At 38.9% G+C, this 20349-nt stretch overlaps 1 protein-coding gene across 11 annotated transcripts in view; it reads right to left on the bottom strand.

Annotated features, from left to right (window-relative positions):
* SYNE2 (spectrin repeat containing nuclear envelope protein 2) overlaps positions 1–20349 on the bottom strand; it is a 323751-nt gene that overhangs the window by 249326 nt on the left and 54076 nt on the right. The window lies entirely within an intron of this gene.

Below are 20349 nucleotides of genomic sequence, written 5' to 3'. Positions count from 1 at the left end.
CTCTAACACGGTTAAATTGAAATGGTTGACATGACACCTAGTTTGAGTTCTTAAAAATGTTTTAATCTGATGAGAGCTCAGGGTGAGAAAATGAAAAGAACCTGAGTAAATGGAATTTTAGGGTCTTTATAACTGTAACTAGAGATTAAAGATGCACTGAACCTTGGTGGATTTCCTCAACTTTTTAAATCCATTTCATTTTTTCTGTATTACCAGCTGAAATTAGTTGTAGCTCATTTACACCTTAAAGGGTGCTCAATAATCGAGCACCCAATCTATAATCTACACAAACAAATATAAAATAACCAAAAATTTTACATAATTTGATTAAAATCTAATAAAAACAAGGAGAAAAACAGTAAGATGAGCAGTCAGTACAAATCCCCACCCGGAACTCTACTGTTAGCAATTGAAATCTTCATGAAAAGCTTTAAAAAGGAAATTTCATGGCTTTTAATGAATGCGTTGTCCAAATACAGGATACTTGGTCATCCTGGAAATCAGAAACCTTCAAATGCAACAAGGACCCTTTGCTAACAGCAAACAAAGACGTCCCAGGTGTCATTAAACACCTTTATAACCACTCGATTGAATGCTTTGTCCTTGCCATGTCACTTATCCCTTGACACTCTTTCCCACACTTCCATACTGTCTTACCCTTGAAAAGTGCTATTAATTCAACAGGAATCAGAGCCAAATAGCTCACCCTATGGCAGGATAAGTAACCTTTTGTTCTTTTCAAAGGTTGACCCATTGGGGAAAAAATAATTGAGATCTACATGCTTTAAAGCAACTTGATTTGAGTGGGTGAGATTTTATTAATGTTGGGTTTTATTTTTTAAACTTTCAGAGTAACTTTCTAACACAATAATAAAACTTTTCACAGAATGGCATGAAGAGAATAAGACCTTTTATTTTTTTATTCTATTTCTTTAATTTTTTAAATTTAATTTAATTTTATATTGGAGTACAGTTGTGTTAATTTCAGGGGGACAGCAAAATCATTCAGATATATATATATATACACACACACACACACACACACACACACACCTGTTCTTTTTCATATTCTTTTACCATATAGGTTATTAAAGAGTATTGAATAGAGTTTCCTGTGCTATACAGTATTTGTTGATTATCTATTTTATATATAATAGTATATACATGTAATCTCAACTTCCTAATTTATTCCTCCTCCCCACCTTTCCCCTTTGGTAACCATAAGTTTGTTTTCAAAGTCTGTGAGTCTATTTCTGTTTTGTAAATAAGTTCATATGTGTCATTTTTAGATTCCACATTTAAGTGATACCATAAGATAGTTGTCTTTCTTTGACTTCACTTAGCATGATAATCTCTAGGGCCATTCATGCTGCTGCAAATGGCATTACTTCATTCTTTTTTATGGCTAAATAATGAGAATAGGACTTTTTAATCAGCAGACGTTAGGGATGGAAAAAAAACAAAAGCAGAAAGAGAATAATAAAATCTACCATAATGATGAGTTTTTAAAAATACCAAGGAGTAGAGACAGTGAGAAATTCTGTCTCCTAATTTTTTTAAGGCAAATAAGAAATATGTATAAGGCAGGAAAATGTAGTCAGTGAATTTTATTCAGGCCCATATAGGTGTCCTTGATTATCATTCTTGGAAAAAATCTGGCTGAGTTTAAGAAAGGAGGCAAAGAAGGAAAAGATTTTCTCTAGGTGTCATTACCATAAAAATAACATTTAATCCCTGAGTTTGTTCTTATTCAATCTGCCTTTTGTGAGCTAGCAACTCATATCTTTAGCTGGAGGGGAACTTAAATGAAAACAAATTGAGTTAAGCTCAATTAAAGAGGGTGGATTATAAATTCATTACTAAGCTCATTATAAAACTACCATGGCCACTGGGTCTCAGCAAGGTCCAGTTTCACAAAAGTTCATCTAAAATGTTGACTCCAGCAGTCCTTCCCATTATTAAAAGTCACCCAGGCATAAGAATCTCTAATTTACATTTTCACTAAAATACAGAGGAATGCATTACTACAATGTGGCTTCTCCAAGAATGTTCTCTACTGCATGAGATCACCAAGGAAGCTTTGTAATCTCCTTCTATCCAGGAATTTCCCTTTCTACTGGTGGATTACTGATTATAGGTTTACTGCACATGGCCCCAGATTTATTACTTGGATCTTTCATTCTCCTCATTAAAATCTTTTGATCATTCCCTAATTCCTTAATGAAATCTTAGTCTAACATTCTAGGTCACGCATAATCTGACTCTGATCAACTTTTTCCTGACTCATCTCCCATAATTTCTCCACTCATATCCTACTGCCCTAGTCAAACCAGAGTATCTACAGTTCCCCAATTGAGTTGCACTGTTTTCTGCATCAATATGCTATGTACCCTCTGGATTGGACAATTCTTCCATATCCCTCTGGACCCACAGAAACCCCAGCACCCAGCACATGGTGGGTGTTAGACCGACATTTGTTAAAATAAGACATATCCTGTTCAGTGTTCCCTTTGCAAAACAGAAATAGTCTCTTCTGGCTCTGGCTTACCACAACACTTTGTTGGATCTTTTTTTTTTAATCTTTACCATTAGAAAGTATATAATCCTCATAAAACATTTTTTTCAAACAGTAATAGAATTCAAAGTTATTCTTAATTTCCCCAAACACCCACTTTCCTTGCCCTGAGACAACATTAATTAACAATCTCCTGTACATCCCTTCTAGATTAGGTAGGCAAAGAAAAGAAATTCTAAAGGGCAAGGACTGTTTGGATTGGTCACTGGGTCTCCAGCTCCAAGAAGTAAAAGACAGTCAAAACTCGTCGACTGAATGAATGAATCTATATGTAAATTAATTACTATACATGATATTTTTAAAGTTGATAATTCAAAATAAACATGATGTAGGTACACTATTTAAATCAGAAAAGCAGCTGTTGAACCATAAGAAAATTTTTAAAAGATCATAAACCTTCCACATCAACAGGAAGGAAGAAAATTATATCTGGCTAGTAAAAAGAACAAAGTAGATATATATGTGCCCGTGTGTGTGTGTGTATTTTCTTAAGTGAAAGAGAGCAAGTTATAAAGTAACGGGTTTATAATGATCCCATCTGTATTTTTATGACAGGATAGCTCCGTGAAAAAGTTTTGTTTCAGTCTTACGGTCATTACCGCTTGCTGCTCACATACTGCAGTCATGCACTGCACGTGGCTTCTCTCCTACTCAGTGTACAAACCTTAAAACTAAACTTTTATCCTTTTGTGCTTTTGCTTCCTCTTAACCCAGTGCCATGTAGAGAAGAGATACTCAATAAATTTAGCTGACTGAAAGATTTAGTAAAGATGAAAAGACTGAGGCTCAAACTGACTTGTCGTTGCCTGGAGAAGAATTTATTGGCAACTGTTACTAGGCCTAGGTCTTATCCTAATCCTTGTTTTAAAAACCCCTGGGCAACTTTAGACACAGCTGGGGAGGGAAAGAGGGGGACACATGGAGAAAGTAGCATCAACATATGTACACGATCATGTGTAAAACCGATAGCTGGTAAGAAGTTGCTGTATAACACGGGGAGACCAGTCTGGCACTCTGGGATGACCTAGGGGGTGGGATGGGGGAGAGGGGAGTATATATTTTATACATATAAAAATAATGTATAATTATGGTTGAGTCACATTGCTGTGAGCAGGAACCAACACAACATTGTAAAAATTAAAAAACAACATAAACTCAAAAAAATAAAGTGAATAAATAAAAACCCCTGGGCAATTTCTTTCTCCTGCTAAGAAAATGTCTTGAACAAAAGACCATGTACTAATGAGACCCTGTTTCTCTCCCCTGAAACAATCCTGCCAACTCCCTTGTTAGTTGGGACAGCCACAGTAAGGATAAATAAATTCAGTAAGACAATAATACAACACATTTTAGCCACGTGTTCCAACAGCCATCCCAAAGAATCTTACCCAAGCTGTTATCCGATAGAAAGGGAACTAAAAACAATAAGGCCACCTCTTCTATTGTTTCTCAAGGAGATGATAACAAATAGAAATAAATGAAGAAACAAATTAAGAGAAAGAAAACACACAGGCATGCACAATCAAAACAAGAAAAGCCTAAAATATCTTAGGAATAAACAGGAAAAGGCCTGTGACTGAGCTACCAAAGGGGAGACTGTTAACCAATAGAGAAAGCAAGGCGACAACTTACAACACATTTTCTTGCAACGAACCATACGCCAAACAAAGAAGCAAGAAAGAAAAATAAACAGTACCAAGACTGAGGCCTTACTTACTGAATCAGAAGAGTGAGTTTAGAAGCTAAGTCTTTGCTAACATATCTTGTAAGCACAGTATGCAAACATGTCTCTACCTCAAAATTCTTTTCATTCAAGTACTTCCTCCCTGGAGAACCTACATTGTCGCTACGGAAAAGGAAAAAACAAGAAACAGCAATGGACTGTCAAACTAGCATTCCAGGACTGAAACCACACTCTACCTCCCTACTTCTCGCCAAACTTGCTCTCATCTGTGTTTTCGTCTCATGGGTTTGACACCACCATCTTTCATCAGCCCCAGGTACAGCCTATTGCCAAATCCTGCCAACTTTGCTCCACGTGGCTCTGGCAGATGCACTTCCCTCTCTACATCTGATGGCCCTCCTGCCTCATCTACCATCAGCTCTGCTGCAGACCGCAGCCACGGCCAATCAAGTCGGCTCTGCTCCCTTCAATCTAGTCTCCACTTCAACTAGTAAATCTGCCCACAGCACCTTTTCCACCTTCGGATGGTTTCTCTCTGCTCTGAGGATCAAAAGCAGAACAGCCTATGAAGCCCTGCATGGTTCACCCGCAGCATCTCTCCAGCCTCAGCACATATTAACACTACCCTTTCCTGGTGCCCAGCGCTCCAGACACTCCATCTTCCTCCAGGACCTCTAGAAGTTATGTTCCTGCTGCCACACCTGTTTGTACCACGCTTCCCCTTCACGTACTTAACTTCTAATTACACACAGGGCTCAGCTCAATAGTTGCATCCCAAAGGAAACCTAAGCTGATTTGTCTTCCTCTACTACTTAAGCACTTGCTTCAACTTATAATCACTGACAAGTCTAAGAGCATGGACTCTAGAGGCAGACTACCTGAGTTTGATCCATGTTTGCCACACATACAAGCTGTGAGCCTCAGTCTTCTCATCTGTAAAATGGGGACAGCAGTGCCTACCTCAGAGTTGTTAAGAGGATTAAACACTTGTGATGTAGATCAGAGATCAACAACTGATAACCCCAAAGGCCAAATGTAGCCTATCGCCTATTTTTGTAAATAAAGTTATTTTGGAACACAGATACATTCATTTATTTACATATTGTCTATAAAATGTACATATTGTCTGTTCATGCTAAAATGGCAAGTTGCATAGTTGTGGCAGAGACCATACGGACCTCCAAGTTAAAATATTTACTACTTTGTTCTTTACAAAAAAAGGCTACCAATCCTTGGCCCAGCCTATGCTCGAGCTATACAAATGAATATTAGCTACAACATGGATGAGTGTTGAAATCATTATGCTAACCGAAAGAAGCCATCACAAAATACCACACAGTATATGATTCCATTTGTATGAAACATCCAGAACAGGACAATCTATAGACACAGAAAGTAGACCAGTGTTTGTTCAGGGCTGATACAAGGAGGAGGAGGAGGTTTTGGAATAATATTGAAAGGGTATGGGGTTTCTTTGGGGGTGGGGGGATGATAAAAACATTCTAAAATTAAGTGTGATGGTTGCACAACTTTGTGAGTATAGTAAAAATGACTGAATTGCACTATAAGTGGGTGAGCTGCATGGTATGTGAATCACATCTTGAATTATATCTCCATAATGCTGTTACCCCCAAAACAGCGGCTAAGACCTGTGAACTTCTTTGATTACTATCTGCTTTCTCGTTAGCCTGTGAGCCCCAGGAGAGCACAGGCCAACCCTGATTCTGCTCCTCATCTTGCGTGCAGTACGTACCCCTGTGCATTTCATGTTGTTCGGATTCAAAAAGTATTTGTTGGTTATCTGGCTGGAAGGTGCGAGTGGGGCTTTGCTGCTATTTTTCCCCAGTCAATCCAGAGATTTAAGGTCTTAGTTGGCTGGGAAACGCTGTGACACACAGCAAGGAATTTCTGCTCTGGGCCTTAGCATGTAGGATCCAGCCAGGTCGTGTAGCCACATGAGGCAACCGCGCCCTCATGCAAACACCTGAGACCTTCACACCGAGGCTTTTGTTTCCAGCCACTCGGAACACAGCTCCTGGCTCTCTGCAAAAACAAACTTTGCACTTCCAGCACATGAAAATGAGCCCGCAATGCAAATAACATGCCTAGGATCTGGGGTGCTTTTTGTTTCTCTTCTTTCTTACCCTCTTCTGACTCACCTGGGTTGCTCAATAAAAAATATCTGTGGAATGAATAAATCAAAGAGATGACCACATTTCTTTTAACACATATTTCTCACTCCCTACTACTTTTTAACAACCACATTAATACTGTGAGCACTTTTCTTCTGAAAATCACCTTCCTCTGAAGGTGTGAGCCTGAACACCTTCCATTTGAGCCAGCAGTCCAAACACCTCTGACTTCTGAGTTCAAAAGAGCCAGACTGAGCTAAAGGGATGGTGCTGTGGTTACAAATCTAGGATTCTTACACTTTTGAACGCCAGCTAATCAACTGGAGGTCAAAGGTTAAGTGCAGGGTTCTATGCCCCAATTCCCAGAGATTCTGACTGAGGGGGATCACACAGCTCACTCTGAGAAACCCCTCGCTAAAGTAATTAGATGGGTTTATACGTGTGACTTATTCTTGAAAAAATACAAGGGAACAGGAAGGACCTAGCAAAAATAGTAATGAAATAATAAACTCTGAGATGTTAACATAATGAATTAATAACTCAAATATAAATCTATTCTAATTTATGGGGATCCTAAGACACACTTCAAGGGACTCAGAAGGCATGCCATGTCCAGGAATAAGTAGGACTCAAGGGTAAGGAACAATGAGACTATTTCCTTAAACTTTCTGGGAATGGTAACCCACTCCAGTATTCTTCCCTGCATGGTTAGAGGAGCCTGGCAGGCTACAGTCCATGGGATCCCAGAGATCAGACATGACTGAGCAAATAACATTTCATTTTCATTTCTAGTCAAGTGCTCAGGCAGGCATTCTGTAAATGAGTAAACTGTAGATACAAAAGATGAAGGATTTGTAGCCACTCATGCAATAAGCATTTATTGAAAATCTACTATGTCCTGGATACTGTGCTCTAGATGTCACATCTGGCTGAGAGAGAAATTCAAATCCAGATGCGTCTGATACCAAAATCCATGTTCTTTTCATTATAATTAAAAATCATCTGAAATGCCAGATCTATGTCTCCTCCAGCTACCACCCTATTTCTCTCCTCCCCTTCAAACCCGAACTTCTTGAAAGAATTGTCTACCCTGGCTGTCTTCACTTCCTCACCTACCACATGCTTCTCAACCCACAAAAATCTGGCATCTACCCCTGCCTCTCCACTTAATTCTCAGCTGGGCCACTTATAATATGCCCACTGCTAACCTCATGGATACTTGTCAGTATTTTTTGGACTCCTGAAACTTTATTTACTACCCTCTCCTTCTTGAAATATTCTCTTAGGATTCCATGATACCACACTCAGCTGGTTTTCTTTCTACTTGTCTGGACACCCCTTTCAAGCCCTACTATGGGTTTGTTTGGCTTCTTTTATCTCTGGAATGTTCTGGCTAGGCCCTTCTTCTCTTTCTCTAGATTCTGTCATCTACTCCCACGGAACAAATTACCATTTATACACTCATCACTTCCCATCTTTACCTTCAGCCCAGGTGTCCATTTCTCCTGAGCTGTGTGTATGTTTACCCCACTATCTTCTGGGTATCTCCACTTCATTATTTCAGGGACACTCCAAACTCAACATTTCCAGAACTGAGTTACCATCTCAACCAACTCCCTCTGCCACCAAAGTTGTTCTGCATCTTTTCCCCAGTGCATGGCTCCATCGTTTGTTCGTTTGCTGAAGAATAAACCTGAGTCATCTTTGATACTTGCTACTCCCTCCCTTTCCCACACCCACTCAATCAAAAAGCCCTGATAATTATCTCAATAAAACTGAAATAAAGTAAAAAATTTTTCATATGACATCCCTTATACGTGGATCCTAAAAAAAAAAAAAAAAAGAGGGGGTACAAATGAACTTATTTACAAAATAGAAGTAGAGTCATGGATGTAGAAAACAAATGTATGGCTACCAGGGCATGAAGGGGAAGGAATAAATTGGGAGATTGGAATTGGCATATACACACTATTATATATAGAATACATAACTAATAAGGACATAGTGTATAGCTCAGGGAATTCTACTCAATACTCTGTAATGGCCTATATGGGAAAAGAATTAAAAAAAAAAAAGTGTGGATATGTGTATATGTATAACTGATTCCTGATGGCTTCCCTGCTGGCTCAGATGGTAAAGCGTCTGCCTGCAATTCGGGAGACCCAGGTTCGATCCTGGGTTGGGAAGATCCTCTGGAGAAGAAAATGGCAACCCACTCCAGTACTCTAGTCTGGAAAATTCCATGGATGAGGAGCCTGGTAGGCCACAGTCCACGGTCGCAAAGAGTCGGACACGACTGAGCGACTTCACACTTTCACTATGACTGATTCACTTTGCCGTGCCCCTGAAACTAACACAACACTGTAAATCAACTATACTCCAGTCAAAATTTTAAAAATAAATAAATAAAATAAAAATTTTTAAATTTCAAAGCTCTGAAAATTGGGCCTATTGGATATCTCTGGATACCCATTTCTCTCTATTTGTACTGGCGCCTCCTAGATCAGGACACGATCATGTCTCAGTTAGACTTTGGTAACAGCTCCCCCTAGGTGATTTCTACATCACCAGTTCTGAATAAGCTTCTACTCAGAATGCTTCTGTTGCCTTCTCTTGGTCTTAAGAAAAATGTCAAACCTCTGTACACTTACATGACTTCAGTTTTTAAAAAAAATTTAGTGTCTTTATTGAATTTGTTACAATATTGCTTCTGTTTTATGTTTTGTTTTTTTTTGGCTGAAGGCATGTGGGATCCTAGCTCCTCAACCAGGGAACCAACCCACACCCCCTGCATCGGAAGGCAAAGTCTTAACCACTGGACCACCAGGGAAGTCCCCACATGACTTTGTCTTTTCACACTCTCCTTCAAACTCCAAACTTCAGACTCACTGAACCTCCATTTCCTTGCATGTGCCACGTTCAGACATCTGCTGGCTTTGATTCGCTGTCACCACTGCCTGAAACCCTCTTTCCATCTTCAGCCTTCTCATCTGTTAACACGTCAGGTCTAAGCTTAGAAACCACTTCCTATGGGAAGCTCTCCCTGATCCTCAAGTCTGAGGGAGGTGTTCCCACTCTGAACTTCTACAGCACCATGCCACCTCCCTCCCGTAGCACACATCATACTATACCGCCAATAGACTGGTGTGTATCTTTGTTTCAGGACAGCAAAAGCTATGTGCCATTCCCTGTGCTCAGTACAGTGTCTTATATGTCACAAGCATTTTACAAAATAACTTGCTTAGTAACAAATAAATACATGAATGGGGCCCTAGGGAAAAAACGAACCTATACTTAGGGAAAGCACAACCATTAATGGAGTGGTATCTCTTACTTTTAAAAAATCCCGTTTTCTTTCAACAAGTACCTGATATCATCCAAATCTCTTGAAATGTTAAGTCACTGTTTCTGCTTCCTCACCTCTCATTTTCTCCTTAACTCACTCCAGTCAGGCCTCCACCTCACCACCTGAGTGTAGCGAATGTGTTTGAGCCACCAACTGACACTATGAGCCCAAATCCAGTGGCCATTTGTCTACTCAACACAACTGACCATATCCTCTTCTTGAAATATCTTTATGGAGGGGTTTCCAGCCCATCAGCTTGCCTAGTTTTCCCTCTTTGGCTTTGACCAATCCTCAGTGTTCTTTGCCTGTCTCCTCCCTCTTTTGTTTGACCTCTGAACACCTAAAAGGTGTTCAAGACCTAAAAGGGCTGCTCTGGCTCCACAGGTGATCTCAGTTTGTGGCTTTAAATCTAAGTACACCAGCCATATGCTGATAGCTGTCAAGTCTCTAGAAGTCTAGAACTTTGAATCCTGATATCCAGTTATCGACTAGACATCTCCACTTGGATACCAAATAAGCATCTGATATCTATCGTGGAAAAAATAAATGCTTGATTTCCCCCAAAAGTTGTTTATCCGCCAAACTTCTTCATCATAATAAATGGTATAACCAACTGCTCAACTGCTCAAGGCAAAAATTTAGAAATTATCCTTTTTTTTTTGACACTTTTTTTTTCTTTAATAGAAAATTATTTAATTAGTACACATCATCCTTAATTTCTCCTATAATTCACCCACACACATCCCAACATTCACAAATATCCTTTGGAAAAAAAAAAAATCCATGGTTCTTCATCCCATTGCTACCACCCTGGTCCAAATTCTATGATATCTCACCATGGTTACAACAAAACTGGCTTTCCTGTTTCCCCTCCCACTCCCAGATAATCCCCTCTCCACCCAGCAGCCAGAATAATCTTTTGGAAAATGTACATCAGATCATGTTACTCCCTTGATTAAAATTTTCCAAAGGTTTCCCTTCCACACACGTTAACTTTAGAGCTGACGAATCCCTGCCTGACCAAGCTCTGCCTTGCCCTGCTCTCCAATACCAATCACACTGCCCCTCGTCCACCACAATCCAACCACACCAGGCTCCCCTGGCTCCACAAATTCACCAGGTTTGTTTCTACTTTTGAGCTTTGCCTTGAGCCATTGCCTCAGACTAGAATGTTCTTCCCTAGTTCTTTGCACAGCAGCTCCATCATGTTATTCAATCTCTCCTTAAGTGTCTTCTCCTTCTCTGACAACCTGATCTAAAGAAGACACCCAAACAACAATTACATAAATCCATTTTTAATATTTGATATTTTTTGTTATTTATTGTTTGTCTCTCCAATTGAAATGCATGGACACAAGAAGTTTGTTGGAGTCGTTCATCTCAATAATCTTGCAAAAGAGTGCTTGATTAAAAAAAATAGTGCTTGATACAAGTGGTGTTTCAAGGAACACAGGTTGCATGAATATATTAGTGAATAGATTGACCTGTATTCATAAAAACTGTAATTATGCAATGAAGCAGTTCAGTGCAAATTCACCTGTACTTTTGAAACATTTTGTTTTGAAGACATCAAACCACCCTGGAAGTTCTGCCAAGTAAACATTCAAACTGAGGCAGAGGGAGGCACACAGCAGAACTAGTTGCCACCATGAATATCCTTGACTGAAGACAGGGCCAACAACGCCAACGTTTTGGAAAGATCTTACATGTTACTCAAATTTGAGAAGGGCCACGCGTGTTCTGTATTTGAACCAAGTGCTCTGACTGTATAGCATTTCACTGCCCGTGTAACTGGCAGTCCTCTGTGTAGCAAAGGCTGAAAGGACCAAAGCAAAACCTGAGGGTGCTGCCCACCCCCAGAGGCAGACAGCAAGTGTGTGTAGCTACTCTTCTCCCTTTTCTTTCCATGCTCATTCAACATGTGTCACTTCAAAGACCATGAATGACCAAGAGAGACTGACCCGGAGAGAGTGTTCATCCAGACTCTCATACCTCTCCTGTAAAGACACACATGTTGAGAACATCACTCACTGCGTTTATTTCTGTAATAAATCATTCATAGCCCTTATCTATCATTTTTAAATGACTTTAAAAATACCCGGTGGTTATCAGTTGACTTCACCTCCCATACATACTGAGAACAACAAACATCATCAGTTAGCTTTTACCAAGTTTCTCTGCTGAACGTTCTAGAAAAATGGAACCGTTTGTAAGAATTATAATCACCAGTGATGAAAACAGATGAGGGAAGTAATCCCTTGAAGAGGCACATTTACAGTGACCTCTGATTTTTAGAGTATAAAATCACACACTAAACCCACTAAGTGGTTGTAAATTAATCTCTCATATTTATCTCAAACTTTACCATTTCCTAAGGGGAAATCATTTTGAGTTTTATTTTTTCTAACATACTACTTCAAGCTCCAAATAAGTACACCCCTTCCCAAGACACAGGCATACACAAATGCTCAGAAAAATCTTGTATCTCCCATGGGACTAATTAAAAAGGATTCTGATTTCTATAAGGAATGAATGAGATCTTTGTTAACCTACTTTAACAGGACTCTTAAATGACCCTGGATTTATCTTGCCCTACTTTTCAAAATGTAACTGACCCAGAATAAAGTAAGCTTATCCCCAAACTCCTGGCAAAAACAGAACCAAAGTTCCCAGAAGACGAAACAGTATATACCACTAAGGGGCGGCGGTGGAGGGGGGAAAGGGACCTTTCCCTGAAAAACACTGTTCATTGCAAACACTACTTCTTACAGAGCTATTGTGTTTTTCATTTAATTGAAATATTTTTAAGATTATGAAGCTTTACAATATGGAGGTTAATAATCCTCAAAAAAAAAAAAAAATAGCAAAAGACCTCAGCTACTATGATTTCAGGAATTTTCTGGAAGGTTTTTTGTTGAAACAGTACAGCACTGATAGCTGATGAAGGACTATAACTTAATTTCTCTGGGTGTAATAATCATCTAATTGGCAAAAAAATAGAAAGCCAGAGATAATTTGCTCTTATTCATAATTATGAAGCAGTCTGCCTTGGTTAGAGGAGCAAAAATACTGTCTGCACATTTCTTACCCTTCATTCATCAGATCCATCAAAATTCCACAGTGGGGACCTGAGTGCAAAAGGGCAGAAATTCTACTCAAAAGCATTTTATTAAATCTACTCCTCTTTCTCGGACTTCACACAGCTTCATTCACTCACTGTCATAAGGCTGAGTAGAATTTCTCTCAGAAACACGATACTAAAACACTATTGAGCCCTTAAACATCACATACACACCTCACTGCCTTGTTTCTAAAGAAATCTATATTTCTATCCTAATTTTCCTGAACACAGAACAACTCTTCAAATTCAGGGTACTTTATATATATTTTTTCCTTCTAAATTAAATGTTTACTTTATATTGGAATATAGCTGATTTACAACAGTGTTTTAGTTTCAGGTGTACAGCAGAGTGATTCAGTTATACATACATCCATCCTTTTTCAGCTTCCTTTCGCATATAGCTTATTACAGAATATTGAGTTCCCTATGCTATACAGTAGGTCTTTGTTAATTATCTTTTTTATATATAGTAGTGAGTATATATTAATCCCAAACTCCTTATTTATACTTTTATATTGGAATGGCCACTCATTTTTTCATTACACAGTTGTTTACTAAAAGCCTAAAACATGTCAGAAATTTCACTGGCAATAAAGATACAAGATTTCCTAACGGGGTACCTAACAGGTACCTAACACACCCTTAGAGGAACTCAGATGGCTGATTAGAACAAGTGATGTCCAAAGATGAAAGGAAACTCCAGGATAAGAAACAATTACAGAGGATTCAGCAGGAAAAACTCCAGTGAAGTTCTTACTTGTATTATTTGTTGATGTCCCTTTCACCTGACATCAACAGGCAAAAGCACAGCTTGGCTACACATCTCTGGAAGGTGCTCAGTCTATTCATCTTTGCAGCCTTAACACCCTACCTATGGTTGGCATCCAGTATTTAGTGAACAACTGAATAAAATTCAACATTACATCACATAATTATGCTTGTAATCTACCTCAATGAACATAAATATTTTCTAATATTATTAAAAATTATACTTAAATTGAAAGCCACCCTTCAGATGGATACTCAGTAAATCATGAATAAATGAGAGTAATAACTATAGAGACTCACATTTCACTGCTCAGTCCACAAAGCATGTCTACTCAGAAGGCACAAAGGGCTTTTCAATCTTTTAAAATATGTCATCTGGAAGATAACAGCACTAAATAAAACATATGAGCACTGTTTGAAACTACACAGTAAGTTGGCTAAACGTGGTTTTATACAGGTTCATGCAGAGGATTAACCATCCACCAGCATTTTAGCAGGACTGCATGAAAGTTAATTCCTCATATGGTGCCAAGGTAATAGAATACACACTCCTTCCTAGTCCTTTGTCTAATGGATGATTGCATTCTGTATTTGAATACTGTCATTCTAATGAGGTATCATGGGCCCACCTCATTTTTCAAAACAAAATAATGTGCTCCATGTACATAAATTTCTTGTGTCCTTTTATGGCCCCCAAATTATCAGACTGTGAAGAAGGCTGAGCGCCGAAGAATTGATGCTTTTGAACTGTGGTGTTGGAGAAGACTCTTGAGAGTCCCTTGGACTGTAAGGAGATCCAACCAGTCCATTCTGAAGGAGATCAGCCCTGGGATTCCTTTGGAAGGAATGATGCTAAAGCTGAAACTCCAGTACTTTGGCCACCTCATGCAAAGAGTTGACTCATTGGAAAAGACTCTGATGCTGGGAGGGATTGGGGACAAGAGGAGAAGGGGATGACAGAGGATGAGATGGCTGGATGGCATCAATGACTCGATGGACGTGAGTCTGGGTGAACTCCGGGAGTTGGTGATGGACAGGGAGGCCTGGCGTGCTGCGATTCATGGGGTCGCAAAGAGTCGGACATGACTGAGCGACTGATCTGATCTGATCTGATGTGTTAAAAAGAAAACTTAAATATGAAATATATTAATTGTCCAAAATAATTCAAAATTGTCACAGCTGCCACTTATAATATCATAAGATGAGTCAGCATAGTCAGTCAATTTCACTTTTTTTTTTTTGAACTATAGTTGATTTAAAATATTGTGTTAAATTCCAGGTGTCAGTTTCACTCACTATTAATTTGACTTTCAAATGGGTCCTCTACCTGTGTGTTATGCTTTTAAGTTTTCCACGACATAGGAAGTTCTCAAGAAAGAGTTTCTTTGAAAACAGGATCTTTTATCTGCAACAATTTATTTTAAAAACATTGATATAAAATAGTATTTAATGGTCTTATTATTTGATGCTATTATAATAGTGAAAACACACTAATTCAAAAGGGAGGTCTTTGGACATTTTAGTTGCTACTGCTTTATTTCAAGCAGCTCAGCTTCTAACTTTGGCTCTTCTCCATCTTATTATCCATAGTCAATATTTGCAGAGTCATATTATATTATATATTATAATTACAGAGTCCACCTAATAGTTTCTTACATGTCCCATACTTTCCTACTCACTGCTGTCACCCGAATCCAAGCCAATATTACTCAACACCCAGATGTTTGCAAAGCTTTTCTTTTTTACTTAATTTTTATTGGACTACAGTTGCTTTACAGTGTTGTGTTACTTTCCTGCTGAACAGCTAGCTGAATTGTCATACCCCTACATTTATCCACTCTTTGTTAGATCTCCTTCCCATTTAGGTCACCAAAGAGTACTGAGTAGAACTCTCTAGTTAGTTTCTCCAACTTCACTTTCTCATCTTCCCATACCTTAAAGTCAGATTAGTCTCCTAAAGCACAATTCTGACCATGGACCCTGTCCTCTCCTTCTCAAGACCCATAGCTACCCGCTACCTAAAAGCATAATCCTCAAACTTCTTAGCTTGAATTCAACTCCCTCCAGAATCTTCATCTCAGAAATGCTACTGAAGGGATTCCTCCTTTCATCTCAAAATTAAACAGAATAGCAAAGAAAATCCCATACAACTTGAAAACTCGGTGGTATTATTCAACTTTACCCCTTACTGCTTCTATAATCATATCTGCCCCATACATCAAAGAATTATCCTCTGAACATAACTTTCCCCACCTGATGAGCTTAGCAGAGATGTTATTTCAGACAAAAAAAAAAATGTAGTAACTATTCTCTTAGGATAAAAGGGAAGGAAGCACCTATCATTTTGCCAAGTAAGAAATCCAATGGAAAGGTGTAAAGAAATTCTATAATGGAAACCTCGGTTAAGCAAATAGCAGCCATTTATTTCTCATTTTAAATAGCTTGAACTTTCATATATATAATTTATTTCAAATGTGCACCATCCATAGTAGCACAAAATGCATTAAAGTGGGAGAGGGAGAGGGTGGGAAGATTTGGGAGAACGGCATTGAAACATGTAAAATATCATGTATGAAACGAGATGCCAGTCCAGGTTCGATGCACGATACTGGATGCTTGGGGCTGCTGCACTGGGACGACCCAGAGGGATGGTATGCGGAGGGAGGAGGCAGGAGGGTTCAGGATAGGGAGCACATGTATACCTGTGATGGATTCATTTTGATATTTGGCAAAACTAATACAATTATGTAAAGTTTAAGAATAAAAAAAAGAAAAAAATAATAAATTCCATTTTTTTACATTAATCAAATTCATAAATTCTCAAATTCACAAATTCCATTTCCTTTTCCTCCCCAAAAGCCAACCATTTCAATGCTGTTATCCTCATTACACTAAGAAAACACAAATCTCTCTTTACAAAAAGGACCCTTAAAAATCCCTCCATAAAGACATTTTCTCAAAGATCACACAAATGATGAACAAAGAGAAAGACAAAATTGCTTGTTTATTGTCCTGCTCTATAAATTTCAGAAAGGCACTGCGATTCCTTAGGTCTGATGCCTTGTTGGCCCTGAACACATAAGATACCTGGTTTTCATAGCATATCAACAATGATTCACCACATTTCAATGCAGACATTTTAATCTTTCCTTGAGCATATTATTTGCAGGCAAGGTGTGGCAGTAACTGTCTCATCTTATGTAACTTTTTGGTTAAAATAAAACAGGCATTGTTAGTTAAATAGGCCTCTTTCTTCCTTTTAAAAAGGCTCTGAAATGAGGAGGAAAAACCTTTCTTATGAGCAGTCATCCTGAGCCTCTCATTTTACATAAAATCTCTTTTTCCTATTACTCCAAGGATCATTAAGCACGTGTGAATTTTGTGAAATACAAGTCGGCTTACAGAGTGGACAGAGCTGAATGCTTTTAAGACTACTGCCAACAGCCTGCAGTTTGGAAGTAACTAATGTTCATAATGTTATCTATCAATTTTTTGTCTACATAGCTAACAATCCTGCAATGAAACCAAAGTTACCGTCAGAAGTACATACAAGTTCTTTCCTTCCTTCTTCTCTTCCTCCTTGCTTTCTTTCTCTTTCAACCAGAAAGAATTCAAGCCAGAAGAATCATTGTAAATCTGCTAATAACAATATAGAACTTAACTTTGGGAAACCCATTCATTTCACCATTAAGCCTTCATTCTACAGTCACGGGAACTCCTCGGTTGAGGGTACGTAGCTAATGTGAGCAGCTCTTGTTTCGTGTAAAGCCAACTAGATTATAGTATTGGCTTTCCACCTCTCCCCCTATAGAGCAATATACCCAGCTCTACAGTCCTCTAAAGAGACCATGAAGGCAAATCATTCACACTGGCAGCACATGTATATCACATTTCCCCTGCCAAACAGCCCACACTCATCTCCTACTGTAAAGCAAACTGTAATAACCAAATTTTATTAAAAACATGCTATAGGAAACACTCATTTACCAGTAATTTGTTCATTATTTTGAGCTATTTGTGAACCTGAGATTAATGTTACTTAAAAATGCCCATCCATATTGGCTGTAAAAATTAAAAAAATAAAAGTTTGCTATGGGTTGACTAAAATTAAAGCTAAGATTTATGTGCACTTTCCAAAGAAAGTTGTTAGGGAAATTTCCTCTTTCAGGTTGTTCTCTGAACTGTGTCAGAGTGGGTGTGGTGCAGTGGAAAGAGAGCTATCCTCCAGGTCAAAACCTAGCTCTGCTGCTCGCTAGCTGTGTAACCCTGGGAGAGTAATTCCACCTTTGTGAGCCACAGCTTCCTTCCCTGTATCTGGAAGATAAAATATCTACCTTACAGTGTGGGTGTGAGGATCAAATGAGATAATGTACAAAAGGGTGATGTGTAAGCTAGAGCATGCTGCATAAAACTCTGCAATGGGGAAGAAAGCATTTTTAAATATAACACTTATAATATGAACACTATTATAAGTGCTAAAGTAGGTGCTATGGGAGAAACTGTTAAGTCACTTCAGTCGTGTCCGACTCTGTGCGACCCCATAGATGGCAGCCCACCAGGCTCCCCCGTCCCTGGGATTCTCCAGGCAAGAACACTGGAGTGGGTTGCCATTTCCTTCTCCAATGCATGAAAGTGAAAAGTGAAAGTGAAGTCGCTCAGCCGTGTCCGACCCTCAGCGACCCCATGGACTGTAGCCCACCAGGCTCCTCCATCCATGGGATTTTCCAGGCAAGAGTACTGGAGTGGGGTGCCTTTGCCTTCTCCGCTATGGGAGAAAAGAGAAGCGTAAATCTTAGCCAAAGGAAGAGTGGGGCTTGTGGAGGAGCTGAGTCTGGCTAAGTTTGGGATGAACAGGGACATGGGAGGACTGGATGAGCTGGACTCTTGTGGGAGGAGATGGCAGGGGAGCGACAACCACCTTAACAAAAGCACACAGGCAGTCGGTGGGGTGGTGTGGGTATGACTCCTCAGGGGCCTGTGGGACTGGAGAACAGGGTGCTTGTAGGAGAGGAGGGCACAGGGAAAGGTGCACAGCAAACAGTATGTGTGAGCCACACCACGAAGTTTCGACTTCATTGTACATGTGATGCGAAGCCATTGAATTGTTGTTGTTGTTGTTCAGTCGCTAAGTCATGTCCGCCTCTTTGTGACCCCACGGACTGCAGCACACCAGGCTCCTCTGACCTCCACTATTTCCCGGAGTTGAATAGAAATGTCAAAACAAAACAAAACACAAGTCAATGAAAACCAGACTTCTGGTTTACAATTATTTCCTATCCAGCACACAGTGTCTACTCTAGCCTTGTGCTCCTGCACAAAAATCCTTTGGAACAAAGACTTGAACTGCAATATATACAAAGAAATTATGATGCAGTTACTGAGTTCCTACTCTGTATCTGGCAGGCATTGTACTAAGCCTGCATAATGTTCATCCTCAAAGCACAGGGGTAAGATAGGCATTATCACCCATATTTTAAATACGAGGAAACGGAGACTCAAAAAAGATAAAGTCTCTTATCTGAGTTCAAAGAAGTGGTAAGTGTCAGAGCCAGCATTTGAAATTAGGTTTGCCTTTAGAAGTCTGTGCCTTGTGACTGCCTTCAGCCAACTCCACCACCCCTGCCACAACTGGCAACAAGTCTGATCTTTTCCTATGAGTTCGTATGTTTGATTGGTTGTTTTTGAAGTTTTATTGACTTCCAACACTATATTAGCTCCTGTTACATAGCACAGTAATTAAATATACCTATAAGTTTCAAAAGGCCCGCTAAATTAAGTCTAGTTGAGGAGCCTAATAGGGTACAGTCCATGGGGTTGCAAAGAGTTTGACACGACTGAGCGACTTCACTTTCACTTCCACACGGTCTAAGATAAATAAGTATCAGAGGTGTAATGTACATGACAAATATAATTAACACTACTCTATGGTATATGAAAGTTGTTAAGAGAGTAAATTCTAAGTGTTCTCATCAAATAGAACTAAATTTCTCCTATTTCTTTGATTTTGCATCTATATGAGATGATGGGTGTTCACTAACCTGTGATATTCATTTCATGATTTATGTAAGTCAAATCATTAGGCTGTACACCCTCAACTCATCAGTGCTGTACATCAATTATATCTCAATAAAACCGGAACGAAAAAATAAATAAATAAATATCAGGATCAATTGATTCAGGAAAAAGAAAGAAACTGGATTTACCTGACCATTTATTGATGCACTATCTTCCTGACACGTTTTAGGTCACATGAGTTATTGTTACTCACATGCAAAGCATGGCAACTATAGTTAACAATACTTTACATATTTAAAAGTTGCTAAGAGAGTAAATCTTAAAAGTCCTCATCACAATAACAAAATTCTGCAACTATGTAAGATGACAGATATTAATTAGACTTATTTTGGTGATTATTTCACAAGGTAAACAAATATTGAATTTTGTTATATTGTACACCTGAAACTGATACATTGTAGTATGTCTATTATATTTCAATTTTAGAATAATAAATTAAAAATTTTAAAAAACAAGTGACTCAAACCTATGGCTATGGCTTCTAAGTGACATTCTAAGAATGTTACACAATACTGTCAATAATCCGTATACTACTTTAAAACACAGTTACATAAATATTTTCAAAGACTTGCTATAGACTTATTTTTTCTACACTAGCTAACTTTACTTGGCTCTAAGATTTGCAGCAAAGGTAGAGTCTAGTGATTA

Source organism: Bos taurus, chromosome 10 (assembly GCF_002263795.3).
Source record: "Bos taurus isolate L1 Dominette 01449 registration number 42190680 breed Hereford chromosome 10, ARS-UCD2.0, whole genome shotgun sequence".
NCBI classification, from domain to species: domain Eukaryota; kingdom Metazoa; phylum Chordata; class Mammalia; order Artiodactyla; family Bovidae; genus Bos; species Bos taurus.
Note: the sequence above shows the minus strand (reverse complement) of the source record. Positions and strands in the feature narration are given on the sequence as shown.